Source organism: Aphelocoma coerulescens, chromosome 12 (assembly GCF_041296385.1).
Source record: "Aphelocoma coerulescens isolate FSJ_1873_10779 chromosome 12, UR_Acoe_1.0, whole genome shotgun sequence".
Lineage (NCBI taxonomy): Eukaryota > Metazoa > Chordata > Aves > Passeriformes > Corvidae > Aphelocoma > Aphelocoma coerulescens.
Window position 1 is genome coordinate 20,565,055 of NC_091026.1, and position 17,449 is coordinate 20,582,503.

At 45.9% G+C, this 17,449-nt stretch overlaps 1 long non-coding RNA gene across 7 annotated transcripts in view; it reads left to right on the forward strand.

The window, feature by feature from the left end:
- Positions 1 to 4,198: 4,198 nt before the first annotated feature.
- Positions 4,199 to 17,449, forward strand: part of LOC138117701 (uncharacterized) — a 52,745-nt gene continuing 39,494 nt past the window's right edge. For 5 of the 7 annotated variants that reach the window (XR_011154809.1, XR_011154808.1, XR_011154810.1 and 2 more), the window contains exon 1: positions 4,302 to 4,465. This is a non-coding gene — a long non-coding RNA (uncharacterized lncRNA). Of the gene's footprint in view, positions 4,278 to 4,301; positions 4,470 to 17,449 lie in introns of those variants that run through there. The other 2 variants (XR_011154807.1, XR_011154806.1) reach the window with 2 other exon arrangements.

Below are 17,449 nucleotides of genomic sequence, written 5' to 3' on the forward strand. Positions count from 1 at the left end.
TAAAGGAATAAACCACCAGGAGTGCACAGAGAGGAATTTCCAGAGCAATGCCACCCTCGAGTTCTTCACTGATGGGAGGTTACAAACCCCACCAGCAGCTGATCCCAAGTGATCCCATGTGGTTCTACAACATTTAAAGAGCTGCCACAGACTCTTCTCCTGAGAGTTCAGTGTGTTCCAGGTGCACTTTCACTTTTGTTTTCTGCATCTGTTGCTCAGTTTGCCTTTGGTCAACTTCTGCCCACATAAACATCCTCACACCCACTGGGTATAAAATCAAAATCTCTCTGGTAATTCTTCAGAGAGAAGAATACATTTTGACAAGTCAAAGGGGGAATGGCTTCAAACTGCCAGGAGTAGGTTTAAATGGGATATTAGGAAAAAATCTTTTATCACGAGGGTGGGCAGGCCCTGGCACAGGGTGCCCAGAGCAGCTGGGGCTGCCCCTGGATCCCTGGCAGAGCCCAAGGCCAGGCTGGGCACTGGGGCTTGGAGCAGCCTGGGACAGTGGGAGGTGTCCCTGCCATGGCAGGGGGTGGCACTGGGTGGGCTTTAAGATCCCTCCCAACCCAAACCAGTCTGGGATTCTATTCTATGATAAGAAAGACAAAATGGGAGGTTAATGGTGTGTTGTGATGAATTTCCAGCATCTGAGAGATGAATTTATCAGGACAGATTTTTATTCTTGTTAATTTGAATAAAACAGAGAACTTGTGGTGCTCTCATGCTTTAGTAGTTAATATAACCCCACTTGGGAAAAAAAAAGGCACTCTCTATCTTCTTAGAACCCTCTTATTTTTAATCTTATGTAACCTGCTCTCATTTCCCTGTGTTTTACACCCATTTCCTCTACCGGATTTCACCACCTCCCCTGTTTATGGCCTCTGGAGTGATGTCCACAGCTCATCAAGCAGCAAATGATGTTCTCTGAAAAAAGGGAAGAGAGCTCCTTATGTCTAATTACCTTCAGTGGAGCCTGTTGGACAGGCAGGGAAGGTGACCTGCGGTGTCCAGGGCAGGGCTGGGCCACGCCGAACCTCTCCCACACGGCTGCTTTGGATGAGCAAACAAAGAGGGTCGGCCAAGGTGGCGGTAAACAGAAGAGCTGAGGGATGCTGCGCCTGGGTAAACACGGGATCAGCTGGGCACTGCTCATCCCCTCACCTGCAGACCGCTCGAATTACCCTGGTATTTAAACCTCCACAGCTCAGGGAAATGCACATTGACGTTCCCCCCGGGAGAGCCGGATCGCAGCGAATCGCTGCTGAATTTCAGGGGCCAGGCTCCGGCTGTGCGTGCCCGGAGCCGGGGTGGGTGCCAGGGTGCTCTGCCCCGCTCCCGCTGGGATGGCACTGCCGTGGCACTGCGATCCCCAGCACGGGGGCTAACCCGGCCGAGGGAACAGGAGTCACGCGTGAGCAGGGAAGGTGCTGTGCCAGCTCTCAGCCTCATTCAGGCGAGGCTTTTAGGCTCAGCTTTTAAGCTCCTGGAGAAAGGATCCCTTGAAGCCTCTCATGCTGTGATTGCCTCTCATTTCCCTCTGCTCCAGCCCTGCGAAGAGGCACCAAGTGACACCAGTCCCAAGGCTTCTGCCAGTGCTTCACCTTAAAACTGCAGCTTTCCTCCCCCTTTGAGGTGTTTGTCTATACCTGTCGGTTTGGGAGAGATGCAGACTCCGGGGAGTGATGTACACACCTGGCACAGTGAGCAGTCACTGTGATGGGCAGTCACTGTGATGGGCAGTCACACATCAGGCCTCTCCTGAGCAGATCCTGCTGCTGGGATTTTATTCCCTGGCACATTCGTGTTTTATCTGTTTGCTTGGGAAAGGTGACAGACAAAAGGGAGGGAGAGGGAGACAGAAATTTAAATAAATGCAGGTTATCTAGAAGACATTATTTCATATTCACTTCAGGCATATCAAGATGTTCCAGAGCTGAGAACAGTACAAAGAAAGATGTGAGTGTTAGGAGCACTGATAAATTAATTGTACACAGCACTGAACCCAGCGCTTCAGCTGATTTTTTTCTGTAATTCGTGTTCTACAAGCACAGGGAGAGCCATGAGAACTGCTGCTGGAGCCTGAAAGAGCAGTGAATTCTCCTGTAGCAGCAAGTTTGTTATGTATGGAATCTCCTCAGTGCAGGAATCATCTGTTACATTACATTTGGCCCCAAAGGAGCTGTGAGCAAAGTATGACACAGGAATCTCCCCTGCAAAGGCTGCTGTGGACTAAATAACAACGCTGTGATTTAGGGCCTGTGCCGTGCTCCTGGTGTCCAGAGCACAAACGAGGCTGAAGTGCTTTGGGCACAGTAATTACCTCCTTTGTCTCAGCGTGCTGGAGCTGGGAGAGGATTTTGTGTGGCCGGAGTTCATAAATCATTCCCGGGGAGTGTGGAGCTCTGCTCCCTGCACGACATCATTAACAGCCTCACCTGTGCCTGCAGCAGGCCTGGCTGCACGCACAGGGCCTTAATTAAAAGCAGGATGCTTCCAGTGGCTCCGAACTGTTTAGGTTACAATTCCAAGCATTTGCATCCTGGAAGGTTAATTTGGACTCTATAAACTGGAAGTCTTCAGGGGGATCACAAAGTCCTGTATCCTGAGGCAGAAATGAGAGATCTGCTTGGACTCCCCTGGAATTTTGTATTTCTGAGCATGATTTTATATCCCAGTTCAGCGTGTGTGGGGAGAAGAGGAAAAAGTATCAGTGCAGTTCTGTACTGAAGCCTTGATGTCACAGAATCCTGGAGTGGGTTGGGTTGGGAGGGACCTTGAAGCCCATCCAGTGCCACCCCCTGCCATGGGCAGGGACACCTCCCACTGTCCCAGGCTGCTCCAAGCCCATTCCAGCCTAGCCTTGGACACTGGCAGAGCCTGCTCACCCTCCCAGGGAACAATTCCTTCCCAATATCCCATCTAACCCTGCCCTCTGACAGTGGAAAGCCATTGAAGTGATACTGCAGAATATTGCTCTATTTTATGAACAATTTCTATTCAAATGCTGGTTTATTGGACACAGCAAAAACGGGGTTTATGTGTTAAATTTATCCAGGGCTCTCTGCTAGGGATGACTGATTTTTTTTTAACAAAAATCGCTCTCTTGTGTTTTCCTGCCCTCTGCCTCCGTGTCCCTGCTCTCCCACTGTAATTACTCCGTTACTGACTCTGCACATCAGGTGTTTCATGTGGAGGAGGAGGGGGCCGAACAGTTCAATTAATTAAGGCAAGTTGTAGCAGATCATCATCATTTTTCAAGGTGTCAGTTGAGAGATCTCTGGGAGAGATGCAGATGAGCCGGGACCACCTGGGAATTCAGGCTCAGTTCCCATCACAGCATTTCCCAGCCTGTGGAAATTCTTGTCAGAGCTTCAAGTTAACCCCACAGTAGCTATAAAGGATATTTGCAGGAGTGTCCTAAAAGTCTTCATTTCCATCCCTGTAACACAGAAAAGCCCCAGTGAACCCCAGAATTCTTTGCTGTTGTGCAGAGAGGATTCTTGTGGGGCTTTGGAAAAGTCAGTTGTAAACTAAAAATTTTAGCAGTAATTAAACCATGGGATGCTGCAGTTACAGCAGGAAAGGAGAGGAAGGCAGTAAAGCAAATATCTCATATTTATCTCATAGAGATAAATGTGAATTCTGTGGGGTTTTTTATGTGTAAGAAAACTCTCAGGGTTTCTGCCCAGCTCGATTAATATGAAGCCATACAAATTTCTGGTTTGCATCTCTGCTTTATCACACCTGAAACCAGTCTGGACCCCAGTCAGTACTTGCTGGCTTCTAAAAAGCAGCAACAGAGGCATTTCAAGCCCTGTGGCTCTGGAACTGGAGAGGTTTTATGAGGTGGCTGAGTGCTCACACCTTGGAGTGCCCAGAGAGCTGAGGGACACACACGTCCCCTGCCTGGGCACAGCTCGTGTCTGCCTTTGGTGTGTTAAGGACTGGAAAGATCCTTAATTCATCCCAGAATCACATGGGAAGCTCTATAATCTGTAAGGTTCAGCTCTGCTCCCTTTATGGAATGTTTCTGCACAGCTGTTTTTGATTATTTTGTAAATAAAGTGTTATTTTATTGTTTATTTCTGTCTGTGAACGCCAGGAGTTCCCGCAGCCCCCGAGGCAGCCCTTTCTCTGTGGGTTGCACATCTCTGTGACACGGTGCTTACTGAGTTTATTGCTCTATCACCACTTACCCTGCAGCTGTTCGTGGCTTTAGCACCATTTATTCTGCAGCTGTTGGGTGGCAAATCAGGGGCTGGCGGGGCTGAGAGGTGGGGCTGGGGTCTGCTCACCTGGGAGGAGGGTGGGGCAGCCCAGGGATGCTCAGCTGGAGTTTGGGATCTCTCTGCAGTGAGGAGGGTTCTGGCCAACACCCCGAGGTCACAAAAGAGACTTTCCTGGGTCTCTGGAGGCTGCTGGAATGAGCAGACAGCGTGACCAGAATGAAGATAACAAGCAGGCAGGTTTGTTTATATGCTTTAAATATATTTTATCTTAGTAGAGTGCATTTTTTCCTCTTTGGAGAGTTCTGTTGTGGTGGTTTTCTGTCGTAACAGAAGAGACAGGAATGTCTTTGATGTCTTTCTATAAAGTTTTATCTCTGTGCCCTGGCTGACTCAGAGTCTTGTCACAGTGACTTTTATTTTAATTAACCCAGTATAGAAAGATTGGTTTGCACATCCTGAGGAGAGCAGGGCTCCCTGGCCGGGGGCTGCTTTAGCAGGATCAGAATTTGTTAAACTGCACCCCACTGGGTCTGAGCATCGCCTGCTCCTGGCTGGGGCTGTTTATCTGATCCCTGCTACCAGGTGTTCCTGCCTTTTAGGGCTGGGTTTTTCCAGATATGACACATTTTATCAAAGCCTTTTTAATTCGTGGGCTGTTTTCTGGTTTCAGCATTTCACCTGCCTGGGCTGGGCTGTGTTTGTGTGTCTGTCTCTGCACCCACCTCCAGGAGCAAACAAGGAGTTCCAGGGGAGGCATTAAAAGGCCATAATCGTCCAGGTTTGCAGAGATTCTGTGTGTGCAGACAGCAGAAATGCAGGAGTGAAGCAAGGGGGGTGACCAATGGGCCTGGTCACAGAACTTCTTCACTCCCTTCCTCCTCCCCACACTGTGATGTTTACTCCAGGACTTAATTTTTGCCATTGTTAAAAACCTTGAGTTTTCACCCTTGGTTCTCAGCCAGTTCCCTTTTTCCTTTGTGTAACTTTGTCTTACAGTAGAACTGTTTCTTCCCTCTTCCTTATTTATTTACTGGCACAAGATCCAGCTAATTTCCTAGGCTAAATAAGCAATTTTGTTTTAATCTCATCCTCTGTTCCCACTTCTTGATCATCCATGCAATCCTTGTATACACTGCAATTCATCTGTCTTGAGCAAAGATGTACAAAATTATACACGAGATTGAAAATTGAGTTCTTTGTGTTTCTGCCTATTGGAAAAAATGATGTGTAATAGGATTTAACTTTTTTAATTGCAAATTCCCATTCTATGTAAAGCATGCTTGGTTTCCTCTTCTTTTACTTCTGAGTTCCTGGTATTTAACAGAAATTCTTGTTGTTGCCTCCAAAGAGCAGCATCTTTCACTGAGCTGCAGACAGGTTTTTGTGTCTCCACACAGAGCAGTAAAACTGAGTCACTCTGTGGCTTGGCATTGTGGGGTTTGAATTGGATTACTTGGGTTTGGAGAGGAATATTCTAATTGGATTTGAGGAAAATCTCATTTCTGCTGATTGCTGCTGCTAACCTGGTGACTGCAGGGTTTGTGCTGGGTGGGGAGAGGGTTCTGCATTTGGGGTGGGCCTTTTCAGGGATGTGTGAAGTCTGTAAGAGCACAGGAGCTTCTGGGCTGGAATGATAGAACTGTAAGGGTTGGAAAAGAGAAATGCAGGATGTTTACAAAAGAGAAGAGCTCTTCCAGTATCCCAAGCAGCTTTGGTTTCTTGCCTTCTGGAAAAGGTGTAAACCAGCACCTACATTAAGCATTTAACAAAGGTTTAGTTCCTCCTGTGTGGTCTCCTGTTCCCTCCTGGGCCAGACCCTGCTCTGGTCTCCAGCCCAAGGACCAGCTAAGCCTGGCTCAGGCTCCAGGACTGTCCCCTGGAGTGTTACCAACACGTTTTCTGTCTGCTCCTTCCCAGCCCATGGGATAAGAGCTCACCTGTTCTGTAAACATCTTGCATTTCTCTTTTTATTTGCAAACGGTGCTGCTCAGTCACTCCCTGAGTGCTCAGTGCCACCAGCTCCCTCCTCAGAGAGGTGGAAATCTGCTCATCTTGCATCTGCAAAGGTGTCACCTCAACCCTGAAAGGGATTTTGCTGCGATTATTCTCCATGACAGACTTGTGAAGGAGTCCCTTGGCCTGTGACTCAGGAGGATCTGTTCTGCTTCAGCCATGGGTTTATTTGCTGCCTGGCAGTTTTTCACCTTTAATATTCTATTGTCTAATTGTGGTTCTTAATCTTGCTCATTACCTTAAATCATGCTCTGCCAGCCATCCTTTCCTTCAGTGGGAGTAAGGGGTTTTTTTTCTCCTTGGAAGGTGCTTGTAGTTGAGTATCAGTCTCAGTAATGAAGATTTATTGGCTCAGGCCACACAGGGCTGTGTGGCTCTGTGGGAAAGCAACACCCGGGGTTATAAAAGCAGGGAGAGAAAAGTCAAGGCCTGTAAAACACTTCAGTGATGGGGATGGCAGTCAGTAGAACTTTAAATTTCTGCCTCAACCAGAAATTGAGGGTAAGCCCTTGAATGAAAGGCACCAAGGGCTGCTGCTGGTACCTGGCTGACAGGAGGAGCAGCAATTAGCACATCCAGTGCTGTGTTTGGCTCCTCCAAGGCCCTCCCACAGCAGTCAAACCTTCCAGGATTTCCCATCCTGAACGCTTGGATGTCATTGCTGATCAGCTGGCCCATCACCATATTTATTAATGTGTATCAGCCTGGTCAAACGGGGTTCCAAGCCTTGTGTTAAACAGGGGGGGTGTGAGGCTCTCCAGGTGAATCCATTCTGGCCCAGCACAGCTTTCCTGCAGGCTTTGGGATCTGAACAGCACCTGCACGGGTGTTTTTGTACTTGTGGTGGCACAGCTGGCTCTGAGGGTTCAGGTAATTCCCATGAAGTAGAAAATATTTGTGTTTAGAGCAGATACTGAATGGGCACACACTGCAGAATGCAGATTTGCCTTGGGAAGATGAGAAGAAAGAATTGAGAAGTCACTGAAAACAGAGTCAGGCTGTGATGGGACAAGTTAGCAGCAATGGGACTTGTGAGGAGATGGCCAAATTCTCTCTTTGATCATTAAAAGTGAGTGTATAACTGCTGGAGTTGTAATCCCTATCGCTGACTCTCCACATTGTGGCACAAATCACAGCTGTCTTTTGCATATTGGAGAAATAGTTAGGTTTTACTCAAAGAATTAACATTTTCTGTCCTGTTTTATGGGGATTTCTGTTCCTTTGAATAAAAGCCATGTCCACTCTGAACCTTTGCTTTCTGGTGAATGGATCTATCTGCTCTTCCTTCTGGAATTTCTTGTTCCCACACGCCCCAGTTTGTGCACCCAAATTTGTTTTTCTGGCTCCTGGCTCGCTTTGGGCAAATATTCTTGTTCAGTGCATAAATAAGCAGAGATATGGAAACTTCCCTGTGCTGGAGCTGCGGCTGCCCTGCCTGGGGAGGGACAGATTGACAGGGGCGCTGACATTTGGGTTAATTTGTCTTCAGGACCTTTGATCATTATGGGCTCAACCTGTGTTAAATGTGAATTTTTGACTCAGGGAGAGGTTGGGAGAGGGAGCCATGGATAAGGGAAAGCTGCTGGTTGGAGCACAGGCCTTTCCCCTCAAACCACTGAGGAGATGATTTGGGGAACTCTGGATTCCCCAGGACTTAAAAGCTTTTTTCCTCTTCATTTATTCGTTTTCCCAACACCTTCCACTGCAGATAAAAATCTGTTTTGAGGGGAGCTGTCTCTGCGTTCATTATTTTATCATCCAGCTGGAAAACTGCTCAGAATTTTCAGTTCTCAAAAATCACAAAGTCTTGAGGAATTTCCAGAACAGTCAGTTTTATCTGTTTTCACTTAGAACAGAACCTCTGAAAGAAATGTGTTGTTTCAGAAAATGCCTACATATTTATAGTAATAGGAAATGGTGTTGGGAGGAACACAGGGACCATGGAAAGCCTCCCTTGACTTGCTGGAGGGCACAATATGGCACTGGAGTAAAAAAAAAAAAAGAAATCTAATTGTTAAGTGCAGCTAAGACAAGGCTTTGTCTGCTTCTTAAACTAAGAAAAATTAGTTGAACCCACAGCAAATATTGAGGTTTAAATGAAGTTGAGTCAGGAGACTTCCCCAAAGAAAGATCAACTTTTATTTTTGGAATTATCTTGAATTCTTATTGAAGATGGGGGTGATTCCCTTGGGATTAAATATAATTTGTGTTAGTCCCAAACTAATAAACAGCTACAGATTTGAGCAAGAACTCGGGTGTTGTAGACCCTGAATTCTCCTCTGCCAGTCGGGAAGGTGCTGAGCTCCCTGGCAACCTCTGCAGCCAGTGCTGCCCTTTGGTTCTTCCACACTTCTGGACATTTGCTCACCTCGTGGTTCTGCATTATAAACACTTTGTCAATAACTTTTTTGACTCTGTGCAAAATGAATCTCCTAAATTACAGGGATCTGGTAGAGTTTTCAATTAGACATTACACAAAAGCTAACAGCTCGCTCCTGTGATCCTCTGCATCCTCTCTCCTCATAAATCCTGGGATCCGACACGTCCTTGTGCAGACACTCTGCTGCTTCTGAGCAGGAATGATGTAATGGGGTTACTAAAAAGGGCAATAATATAGATTTTCTTTAGCCATTGTGTCATCAGAGGAGTGTAAATCTGACCAGTTTGAAAAATCCAAATCAATTTATTGTGCATTATGAAAATTCTCTGATATATTTTCTGTATTGCAGAACATTGTTGCTTCCAAGTACCCTGCTTTGAAAAACAGAGCTGTTACTTGTGAAGAGATTTTCCTAAATCAAAGCGAGGCCATAAAAAACAGAAGGTGGCAAAGGATATAATTTCCCCCCCAATTTTGGATCAGACATCTTGTATTTTAAGAAAAGGAGACAGTGGAGAAATGTTTCCCCAGCGGTGATACCCATAAATTCTCCAGGAGTTATGTGATACTTGACTAAAATTATTACTTTGGATGACCAAAAAGAATCATTGCAAATCTCAGTGCATCTTGTGTTACATGGTCAGAACCCTGTGGCAGATTGTGGAGCCTTCAGAAAATGTCATTTTCCACTTTCCAGGGTGGATTGGGATAAAATACACCATGTGAGGAGTGTGTGGCTCTGCAGGTGTAACAGGGGTGATGTGGGGACAGCCCTGTGGCACCAGGAGGTGCAGCCCCCATGAGCCCTCAATAGTCCAAGTGTGGCTGAGTTCCCTTTGTCCCTGAGATGTGCTGGCTGGGATGGAGCAGCTGGATCCTGCCTCTATTCCCCTCTCTCCATGTCCCTTCCCCCCTCAGTGCTGGCTGGATGAGCAGGGCAGTGAGTGGAGATTACCCAGGATTAGGATATTTTGACAGTCTGGTCTGAGAAAGGAACTTGAGGTACAGTCAGGAGTGTTTGTGGTGTTTATGGAGCCTGGACAATCAAGTTTTCCTGGTTTTTTTGCATTTCCTCTCCCACAGCTTTGCAGCTGCCCTTGTTCTGTGCTGTTTTCTGGGGCAGTCAGTGGTGGCTGAGCTGAGGCACGAAGGATAATTTGCTTGGCATCCTCAGAAGGTGGGAGAGGAGAAGTCAAAGCCATGGGCTGGCTGGAAGTGTCTGTGAGAGGAGCTGAAGAGCCCAGGAATGGCCAGGATTTTGTAGCTCTTAAGCTCCAAATGACCAAATTGCCCTGGAAATAACAAAGTAATGGAGCCAGCCCAACACCAGACGTGTGGAGGCTGATCACAAGCTCCCGTTTCCTCCTATGGGTTCCAGCAGCCATTGGGTTTCTTTTTGCACCAGGTTAAAGTTCCAGTCCAGCAAACTCTCAGGTGTGGCAGGAGACTCACAACACCGAAGCGTGACATCATCCTTTACTCAGGGTAAAGGTTTTAGTCTAGTTAATACAGGAATTTCAGAATAGGCAGAGTTTTGAATGTTATTTAGAATTTTCCAACAATAAAAACGTAGTTTTGATATATGGAAAATCCTGGCAAAAATTTACAGCATCACCATTGTAACAGTGATGTTATTGCAGTAATATTGAGGCAGCTGAGAACCCTGTTCAGCAGTAGGTAGGACTAATGAGCAAAAGCCTGGATATTTATCCATAAATTCCGTGACAGCATTTCCAGCATTACTTGTCTCAGAGATTCCTAAATGAATATTGATTTTTATTGCCCAGGAGTGTGTTGCTTGTTAGCTGTGGCTCCTTTCACAGCGTGTTGACAGAGTCTCGGTGGGCTCTGGGAGTGGAGCTGGGCTGGCCTGCGTGCAGGGTTTGGCAGTTTGAGGCTTTATAGGAGCTTTATAAATTATCTTCCGACGGTGCACTGAGCCTTGGCCCCGCTGGAAGCAGCTCTGGTGATTTCCCTCGGAGTGCTGGCCTGGAGCTCAGGGATCTCCCCTGCTCCAGGTGCTGCAGCCTTCTCCCAGCAGAGGAACGGTGCTGGGAGCGCCAGCTGTGACCACGAGGGGCAGTGGATTAAAACAAGGCACTTTTGAGTAGAAATTATGGTGTTTCTGTGAGTTGTTCCTGGAGGCATTTGGAAGCTGGGTGGAGGTGGCCTTGGCAGTGTTACGTTAATGACTGGATTCCATCTTAAAACGATCCCAACTCAAATGATTCCACGATCCTCTGGAAGCACCGGTTCAGGAAGTTCTGCTCCCAGTGAAAATCCTTTAGGAATGAGATTTGTGAATCCTGGGGTGGGGGGGTTTTATTGCATGCTGGGGAACTGAAGGTTTTGAGGAATAATTGAATTTCACTCCTGGTTTCCCATCTCAGAACCAAAACCATCCAAGAATCGAGTGGTGATTTCTGGTTGGATGGGTGCCCATCTCACAGCTCCATCTTTTCACTTTAATATATCTGCTTTCTCTTCTGCTGTGTTCTGTGCACTGGAAAAAATGGGATAGGGAAAAAAGTTTCCAAGCTGTCTTCTTAGGTGAACTCCTGAATGTTTTTTGTTTTTTTAGAAGATTAGCAAAATAGGTTAATTCCAAGAGTTGCTAACTGATCAGCAGCTTTTATTGACAATTTTTAAGTTTTTCAACTGTTTTGACTACCAGGCTTTTCCATTCCTCTGCTGTTTGAAATTATTTTATAAGGTATCTACTTAGGTGATTACTATAAGCTAATAGTTATTATGAACTGTTCACAATTCAGATTTCAAGGCTTGCAGATGGAATTTGAATTAAGTGATGAAGGATTTCTACCATGTAAGGATAAATTGGGGGGGGGGGGAGAAAAAACCTAGACCCATCAAATGAGATATTAATTGCAAATTATTAACTCAGATTTAATCAAAAAGGATTTTTTAATATCGGAAGAAGAAAGTATATTAATCTAGTTTTTAAAACTGTCTTATGGAAATGAATACAGAAATATGTTCTCAATGGGAAATTGTAATGTTTCAAGAATACTGTGTTGAGAGAGTAATGAATACATTATGAAAGAGTAATTGCATATTTTAAAAGAATTATCCAACTAATCATAAAATTCCTGTTGGAAAGAGTGATTAGGACAATGTTTAGATTTATTTAAGTACAGAAATTGCAAAGTGACAGCAAAGGTCAGAATCCCCTGTAATGAGGAATATTTGACTGGAGGGTGACCCTTAGGGTTCCATAAGTAACTTTTAAGACTTGTGTTTGAAGATGGAAACTGAAGAATCCATTTCCTTCTGTCTGGCACAGCCTGTGAGCTGCACTTGAAAGGTGAGGGAGGGATGAACTGGCAATTTCCTTGGGAAAATGTCAGTGCCCAGCCCAGGCTGAGCCTGCCTGGGATGTGCTTTGCCCTACTTCCAGTTTAAGATCCTGTTTTCATGTTCAATTACCTCCTCTAAGATGGAGATAATTTCCAGCCCCTGATTGCAGTGAAGGGCCTGGCACAGAGTTCTGTACCCCTGGCACTGAACCAGGGCTCTCCTGGAGCTCTCAGTGCAGATGCTCCAAAACCTTTCATGGAACTGCTCTGGAATTTGGGGAAATTATGTGTCATTTTCTGCCCTAATGGTTTAATTGCCTGCTGGTGGCTGCTGTGATGGGCAGGTAAATAACCTGTAATTTTTGCTTAAAGAGCTATTTTAAAAGCACGTTCTGTGTGTATTATGCATGTGTGTATTTCACTTGTGCATGGTTCATCTGCATGTGCTCCCTAAAACCATTCTGTGTCCCTCCCTCACCCCACCTGGTGGGAGTGGAAATGAGGTGTTTAAATATTGGGGTCAGGCCATCTGAAAGAAAAGGAGGTGAAAAAAAGGGGAGGGGGGAGAACAGGGCTCACACCCCCAAAAGAATATTGAGTATTGATTTTTAATTGAATTTTTTTTGGCTACTTCTCCATGAGTGGATCACTCAGGAGAGGATCAGAAGATGAAATTCAGGAGTATCCATCTACAGTGCTCATAGAATAGCACATTGTACAATTTGGCCCCAGGACCAAGCTCCAGATGTAGTTCAGAGCTGTCAGAAAACCCAGGAATTGGCTGGGATCATATTCACTTGGCTCTTATCTACAGCTTTAATATGGTCTAAAGTAACCCATTTTTTTAGCACTTTTGGAATGAAGATTCTAATTTAATTTCCTCTTCAAGAAGTCGGGTTGGTGTTCACCAAAACTGCTCTGCGCCTTGCATTAATGCCTGGTAATTGGGATTGATGAGAGGATTTGTTTCTAATCCACTCTGGCTCTCTAATCACAGCCCTGGTGCATAATGAGCCTCATCAGCTGCCACCGAGGTGCTCCCGATGAAAGACAAAGTAATGGCTGTGGGTAGTGCTGGGATTTCCTCAGGTCCAATTAAACCACCACGTTTTGAGATGACAACTCACAATATTAAAGAGGTTTAGCAGAGGACTGTGCAGTGCATTAATTGGGATATTAGAAAGCATTGTCCCCACATGGCTCAGGCAGTGGTGCCACTTCTCACACTGCCTTGGCTGCTGAGAGCCTCCCCTGGCTGGGCTCTGGGGGAGTTCCTGGGTGTTCTCAGGGCCATTCCCAGGAAATACGGGCTCAGGAATGAGGTTGTGGAAGGGAATCTCATCCTCCTTTGCCACCGTGTGTCCCCACAGAGGGTTTTTATTTTTCATTCTTCCTCCTGTGACCTGGAGACCTGATCCAGGGTGCTTTGTCACTCTTAGTGTGGGTGACAGGCTGGGTGTGGGGGTGGCTCTGGGGCACCAGTGCAGGGATTGCCATGGTGATGGTCCCCACCGTGGCTGTTGGATGTAACATCCAAGGCCGTGGGACTTTTTTAAGCCTTTGTATTTGCAGGATTTTTTGGGAAGCACCACTTAACACCTTTCCCTCCTGTGGTCTGATGGTTGGAATTTTAGCTTGGATGGAGCTCTGAGCACCCTGGGACAGTGGAAGGTGTCCCTGCCCTGGGAGGGGGTGGGATGGGATGAGCTTTAAGGTCCTTCCAAGCCAACGCATTCCATGATTCTGTCTACACTGGGCCTTGCTAATCCCCAGAATTAACCAAATTCCATGGTAGGCCTGAGTTTGCCCACGTAGCATTGCGTCATGGTTCTCTTTTCATTCCAGGCTGGAATTTGATCTCTCTCTCCCTAAAGTGAATTATTCAGCACTGTCTCCTGAAGCTCAGCAGTGTGTGCTGCTGTGTGCTCAGTGCTCTCATTTGAGAAATGCCGTGGCATTGTGGAACAGGCAAGTTAGGAGAAATCCTTTGATCAGACAGCTTTGTTGCTGAGAAAAGAGAGCAGAGTAAATGCAGAGTAAAATAACTTTCTTTTTTCCTAAAAATTTGCTGTCTTTCCAGATAAATTTAAATAATTCATTGCAGTTTGCTGCAGATTTTTATTTAGAACTAATTAGAATCACTGGTTCCTCACATGTGCTCTACCTCAGAACAGTTTCACCTTCTTCATGAGATATTTTTATATGAGTATTTTTGGCCTGTAATTAATGTGGATTTAAAAAATATTCACTTTAATATTCTCTGGGTAAAGCTTAAAAAAAATGGGTGGTTTTTGTCCCCACGGACTCAGTGCTGTGAATCAGGAGCAGCATTCATTGGTGAAAGGTTAAAGCCTTTAAAGCTGTTCATGGGAACCTCTGGGACACCTCTGGAGTCCTCAAAGTGTCTATTTCTGTACTCGCCTCTTGTGACATGAATTTGTTAGAGCAGGCTGAGTTAATAACCTCCCAAAGCAGCCTCATTTGCTGAGCAGTACATCCTGACACATTTTTATCAGCAAAAGCAACACTTCAGCCTTGTTTGTTTGCACACCGTTGTCCTGTTTCAAACCCCGCTCTGCACGCACCGTTGGTGCTTCCGTGACTGAGTTATTTCCTGCACCTCTTGGAATCCAGAATTCCAGAGCTGGGGCTGGGGCTGGGAAGGTGCACAAGGGGCTGCTCTGTGTGGCACTGCCGTGGTTGTGTCCTGCCCTCCTCTTTCAAAGGATGGTGGAGCCAGGTGGGAATCGGGCTCTGCTCCAAGTCACCAGCGATGGGACAAAAGGGAACAGCCTCAAACTGTGCCAGGGAAGTTTCAGTGGGACATTAGGAAACATTTCTTCATGGAAAACGTTGTAAAACACTGGCACAGCTGCCCAGAGCAATGTGGAGTCCCCATCTGGATGTGGCACCTGGGGACACAGGTCAGTGGTGGCTTTGGCAGTGCTGGGGAATGGTTGGGCTCAGAGGGCTTTTCCAGCCTCAACGATCCTGTGATTCCAAGACTCTTTTGGGTTGGGTGTTGCTGGTTTTATTGTTAGGTACTGTCTGGGAGTCCAGCTGAAATTCCTAACTTCTCCTGAATTCTGATAAACCCATGTAATGCATTTATTCATTTAATGTATTTATTTAGCTCAGTCTTCTTGGTAGCATAGGATGAGCTCTGGTGTCTAGGTCTTTATTGTCCTTACAAAAGTAATGTTCACTCAGTCAAAAATAGGAGAGTTATGTTGAATAGAATTTGCTTCTCAAATCAAAGAGCAAACGATAAAAAGGGAGCCTGTTCTACCACCCTTTTTCATTGCTGTCCCTGTGCAGTAGGAGGTATTTCCCCACTTTGCTCCCTTTTTAACAATTACTGGAGTATAAACCTCGGGCTCAATGCTGGATGTGCTGTCTGGGTGCAGGAGCCTTTGGATTCTTGGATAAAAGCAGAATTCCATCAATGTGCATTTCCCCTGCGTGAGACTGGTGCCGCTGAACAACAATAATCCACTTTCATGGCCAGCAGTAGAACAATGAAATTGTTCTATTAAGTTTATTCAAGCGTAAGAACTCCTGCTAATAAATTAGAAAAGGAAAACGAAAAGGCTCTCGTGGAGGATGTCCAGTGGAACCGAGGCCAGCCATGTCTGAGGTTCTTATGGGCTCTGAACTGTGGGGTTTTCAGGATAAACTATTTAGTTAAACTGCTGAAGCCTGGACTGAAAATGAAAAAGATTTGAGCATCACCCTGGATTTTTATTAAGAGATGGGTGGAAACCTCCCCTGAGCACTAATCACAGGATGGCAGCCCATAATGTACGTGGTGGATTACTCAATTTATCCAGCATTCCCTGGATAAGGAAATGTTTCCAACTCAGAGCTTCAAACAGCCGAGTTAAGGCCCGAGATGTTTTGTAGTGTTTATGGACTTAGCAAGATCACACGTGGGGAGGTTTTCTGTGACTCACCAAGTGTTATCTTGGTTTGTATCATTTATACCTTAATGACCAACTCACCAGTGTTGTGTAGCTCTAACCTTTGATAGTGTCCTGGTGAGACAGTCTGAGATAACACCTGCTATGATTTATTTCCTCCTGTCTGGTTATCATACTCTAATTCAGGTACCTCTTAATGTATAGATTTTGCTTCAGGAAACTACAGAAATTTTAGGGGGAAATTACCTGCCAGAAAGGCAGGGAAATTCCAGGGGACACCTGTCCTCTCCCTCAACTGGGTGACTAAGGTAGAAGAGTTTTCATTGGGTTATGAAATAAAGCAGCCATCTCCAAAGGGAGAACACTTAATGGATGTTGGGGTTTGTAATTTTTTCCCCCTTTTTCCTGTTCTCTTGTTTGTACTTGATTGGGAAAAGTGCCTTGAAAAAGTAGACCTCCATAACTTAGATTGGATTGCTCGTCCTCTAGCAAAGAATGTGCTCTGCAGCTCCCTGGGGCATTAAACAAATAAATAGAGAAAGATTAACACCAGCTTGTGTGGCTACCAAGAAGTTAAAGCATTACTTAAAGCAGTAAAAAGGATGTGAAGATTTAGTGCCGCGGTGCAGTGCCCTAAATAACAGCAAATTAACTCATAAAACATGTCAGGACTTGGTACTTCAGCCACTCCATCCGTGTGGAGCTGCCCCTGCAGCCAGGCCCCGGGAATGTGGCTGGAGGCACCTTGGGAGGAACTCAGAGAGGCAAAGTGTTTGTAGGAGACTTACGTAAGGCAGAGATGGAGTAACTGTAAAGGACTTACTCCTTTTTACTTTTTAATTTTTTTAATGACCTTACTTGAAATGGAAGTGTCTGTTCTCCATGAGAAAGATTCTTAAATCAGGACTGGGAGAAGGAAAGAGCAGGAAAACACTTCTCATGTCAACTTGAGGTTTGTTGTATAAATCCAGCTCCTTGGCAGGTTGTTAAACACCAAAGTGATGGCTGTGGCTACTCCTACAAGAGCTGTTTAGGGTGTTTGGAAACTTTCACTGTAGTGTAGTTTTTCTAAAGTATTTTCAGGCTTTGGGCAGCAACACAGCTGCTCTTCCCCTCTCCTGCCTGCCCTGGTGCTGTCTGAGGGCTGCAGTAACTGCAGCAAGTGTGTTATGGCTGAATTTGTGTATTTTCACAGTATTTTAGTGGCTCTTGGTGGCATGGTAGGAGAGGGGATGCTGTTGGCTTTTCTTCTTTTCTGAGCCACCATGATCCTTCTCCTTTTGCTCCAGTTCTTGTGCTCAGTGTGCTTCTTGTGCTGTGCCTTCCAAGCCCTGATTCAGGAGCCTCTGGTGCACAGAGGATCCTACCCCTCATCTCCAGCATGGACTTTCCTTCCACCTGGAACATGGACTGGAATGTTTGTGGAATATCCTGTGGCTGCCCCTGGATCCCTGGCGTGTCCCAGGCCAGGCTGGAGCAGCCTGGGACAGTGGAAGCTGTCCCTGCCCACTGCTCTGGATGGGCTTTAAGGTCCCTTCAACCCAAAGCAGTCTGGGATTGTTTGATTTTCTCAGTGTCACCTCAGGGCTG